Consider the following 4609-nt stretch of genomic DNA (forward strand, 5'->3'; position numbering starts at 1 on the left):
CACTAGAGGTGTGCAGACTCCGGGAGGGGCCCCTTATGGCCCAAGCGCAATATCAAGCCATCTCGTGGCGTACAATCTCAGACCCGCGGCCTCATAATCATGAATCAGATCAATAACCTCACAACACAGGCCCTCAGCCTTACTCAGTCAGAATCTCATAAGCTATCGGGCAATAGTAAACATGATGCTCAGCCCAAAATATCATTTTAAGTGTTAAAACAGAGATACATGGCCGAGTTATGAAAAAAAGTTGAATATAGCTTGACTGAGTACAAGTATAAAGTCAAAATAGTGAGGGAATATCAGTAAAAATCCCCTAAGGGTTCAAATAGCTGGCACGAGGCCCACATATGGCATTCAGCCCAAAACATGATGATAGCAAATAGTTTTCAATCAAATATGTGGTAAAATAGTTATTCGGGATGGACTAAGTCACAATACCCAATGGTGCACGACCCCACACTCGTCATCTAGCGTGTGTGTCACCTCAATATAGCACAATGATGAGCAATCCGAGGTTTCATACCCTCGGACAACATTTACAATCATTACTCACCTCTAGCTAGTCCAAAACTCTAGATTGCAATGTCTTTGCCCCTCGAATCGGCCTTCAGATGCTCCAAATCTAACCAAAATTAGTGCAAAACCATCAAAAGATGTTGAGGGAACAAAACCCACTCGAAAGAAATCAAATTACAATAAAAATTCCGAAATTGGCCAAACCCGACCCCCGGGCCCACGTCTCGGATTTCGATAAAAAATACATCAATAGACTCCTTATTACTCTCTGAGTTCATTCATATCAAAAGCATTAAAATCCAACCACAAACGACCCCTCAAATCCTAAATTCTAGGTCTCCAATTACAAGCCCTAGTTCTTCAATATTATGCTTAAATTCCATGATTAATTAGGTAGAATTCACGTTAAAATCGAGTATTAAGTCAATAAATATTACCTCAAAGTGTTTCTCCTTGAATCCCTCTTCAATCCACTTCAAGAAGCTCCAAAATCACTCAAAAATGGTGGAAGTTAACCCCAAAATTGCGGACAAATGACTATTTAAACATTCTGCCCAGGCATCCTGTCACATCACTAACCCCGAACCCAGTCGTGATGGCGCCTCTTGTGAAGACAAGGCCATACAACTAACCCAATTCGTTTTATAAAAGCAGTTAAATAACATAAAAATAGTCCAAAACATGACTTAATGATAATAAGTAGCGGAAATACAAACCGACACAGCCCTAACCAGGGTGTCACAAGTCATGAGCGTCTATAGGCCATAATCCAAGTCTCCTAAATCCATAAAATAGTACAAATGTTTGAAGGGAAATAGAAATGGGGTTGCAGACATCAACAGCTACCTCGTAGTCTCCGAACGCTCGCCTGAAACTGGAGAGATCAGCACTCGAGAGCGGTACCAACTACGCCTGAATATGTACACAGGGTGCATGGAGTAAAGTGAGTACTCCAACTCAGTGAGTAAAAAGGGTAAATAATGAATGAAAGTAAGAAAATACGTAAAGCATAAGGCATTCTATAATGAAGCAGTCAAATCGCTAAAAAGCAGTAAACCGGTGAAAAGTAGAGAAAAATCCTTTTTCAACAAATAAACAAGTAATTGACAGATAGTTAAGATAAAGTAAACAAATAGAAGTTTGCCCATCGGGCACAATATCAGCAACTTCCTCCCTTCGGGCTCAATCTCACATCACAATGGGTACCCGTACTCACTGGGGGTGTGCAGACTCCTGGAGGGGCCCCTTACGGCCCAAGCGCAATAACAAGCCATCTCGTGGCATCAAACTAGGCCCTCGGCCTCATATCAATCTAGTCACCTCGTGGCGTACATATCTCAGGCCCTCGGCCTCAAATCAGTATCAGTGTTTCCTCACAATATAGGCCCTCAGCCTTACTCAGTCCAAAAATCATCACAAGCCTCTCGGGAAATAGTAAAATAGTGGTTCTCAGCTCAAACATCATTTAAATATCATTTAAGTCTTAAAACTGAGTAGACATGGCTGAGTAGTAAAACAGTGGAAAATAACATGACTGAGTTCAAGTATAAAGCCAAAAACAGTGAAGAAATATTAAGAAAAAAGCCCCGAAGGGTTCACATAGTTGGCACTAGGCCCAACTATGGCATTCAACCCAAATGATGATGATAGCAAATAGTTTTCAATCAATTACACAGTAAAATCATCAATCGGGACGGACCAAATCACAATCCCCAATAGTGCATGACCCCACGCTCGTCTTCAAGCGTGTGCCTCACCTCAATATAGCACTACAATGTGCAATTCGGGGTTTCAAACTCTCAGGACATCATTTATAATCATTACTCACCTCGAACCGGATAAATCTCTAGCTCACGACGCCTTTGCCCCTCGAATTAGCCTCCACACGCGTCGAATCTATCCAAATCAGAACGAGGACGTCAAAATATTCTAAGGGAACAAAGCCCAAGCGAAAACAATCAATAAAGGGCACAAATCCCAAAATTACCCAAACCCGACCCCCGAGCCCACGTCTCGGAATTCAGAAATTTTCACATCAATGGATTTTTTATCTCCCCATGAATTATCAAAAGCTCTCAAGTCTGACCCCAAATGGTCCTTCAAATCCCAAATTAAAAGTCCAATTTCTCAAGCCCTAGTTCTTCAATTTTAGTCTTAGCTTTCATAATTTTCTTGGTGGAATTCACATAATAATCGAGTTTTTAGTCCAAGAATCTTACCTCCCAACGATTCCGCTTGAATCCCTCTTCAATCTCCTTCAAATATCTCCAAAAAACGAGAAGCAACGGATGAAATAAGACCCAAAATCGCGGACAAGACGAGCTTAAAAACATTCTGCCCAGGTCCAATTTATTTCTTCGCGAACGCGGTCAAACCCTCGCGTTCGCGAAGCACAAACTCACTTTGACCAATTTTTCCTCTACGCGAACGGGACATGATCATCATGAACGCGATGTTTCCTTGACCTTACCCTTCGTGAACGCGCCCACTCTTCCGCGAACGCGATGAACAATTGACCTTGAACCCATCTAACTCAAATCCTCTACGTGATCGCGAAGACCTTCTCGCGAACGCGATGCACAGCCTTGCAGCCCTTCGCGAACGCGTCACCTGCCTCACGAACGCGAAGGCTAAACTTCCACCTCCTTCAGCAAACTCTTCGCGAACGCGAGGGTCCTCTCGCGAATGCAAAGACCAAAATGTCTGCAAATGCTGGAACTCAAAATTTGCACTTTCTTAACTCCAAATGATCTGATTGATCACCCGAAACTCACCCGAGGCCCCCGGGACCTCAACCAAAGGCACCAACATATCCTAAAACCTTATTCAAACTTGTTCCAATCATTAAAACACCTCAAACAACATCAAATCACCCAAAACACATCGGATTCAAGCCTAGGTTTCTAAAATCTTCCGAAATACGCTTTTGATTAAAAAAACCCAACTAAACCACGTCCGAATGACCTGGAATTTTGCACACAAATCCCAAATGACACAATGAAGCTATTGCAACTCTCAGAATTCCATTCCAACTCCTATATCATCATATCGCCTATCAACCAAAAATTGCCAAAATATCAAGTTCGCCAATTCAAGCCTAATCCTACTCCGAACCTCCGAAACCCATTCCGATCACACTCCTAAGTCACAAATCACCTCCCGAAGCTAACCGAACCATCGGAACTCAAATCTGAGCCCTGTAACACATAAGTCAACATCCAGTTGACCTTTCCAACTTAAACTTCCTTAAAGGAGACTAAGTGTCTCAAACATTACCAAAACCATTCCGGACTCGATCCGACCAACCCGATACCACAAAACACGGATAACGAAGCATAAAGAAGCAGAAATAGGGAAAACGGAGATATAACTCATGAGATGACTGGCCTGGTCGTCACACATCCAATCTTTCTTCGCAAACGCGGTTAAAGCCTCGCGTTCGCAAAGCACAAACTCAAGTTGACCAAATTTTCCTCCTTCGCGAACGCGATGGACAATACCCCAGCTCTTCACGAACGTGTAACCTACCTCGCAAAAGCGAAGGATAAAACTCCATCCTCGCCTGCTAACCCTTCGCGAATGCGAGGGCCCACTAGAGAATGCGAAGGTCAATTTTTGCAACACTCAACAACAGTTTTCTGCAATCTCCAATAACTTGAAATGGTCAGATTGACCACCCGAATCACACCTGAGGCCAACATATCCCATAACATCATTAAAACTTGTTCCACCCTTCGGAACGCTCAAAACAATATCGAAACACCAAATTCGCATCGGATTCAAGCCTAAGAATTCCAAAATCTTCTAAATTACGCTTTTGATCAAAAAGTCTACCAAACCACGTCTGAATGACCTGAAATTTTGCACACACGTCCCAAATGACATAATAGAATTACTGTAACTCTTGGAATTCCATTCTGACCCCTATATCAAAATTTCACCTATCAAACGGAAAATGCCAAAATTCCAATTTCGCCAATTCAAGCCTAAATCTACTCTGAACCTCCAAAACACATTCCGATCCTGCTCCTAAGTCCTTAATCACCTACCGAAGCTATCCAAACCATCGGAACTCACATATGAGCCCTTT

Source organism: Nicotiana tabacum, chromosome 11, assembly GCF_000715075.1.
Source record: "Nicotiana tabacum cultivar K326 chromosome 11, ASM71507v2, whole genome shotgun sequence".
Classification (NCBI taxonomy): Eukaryota; Viridiplantae; Streptophyta; class Magnoliopsida; order Solanales; family Solanaceae; genus Nicotiana; species Nicotiana tabacum.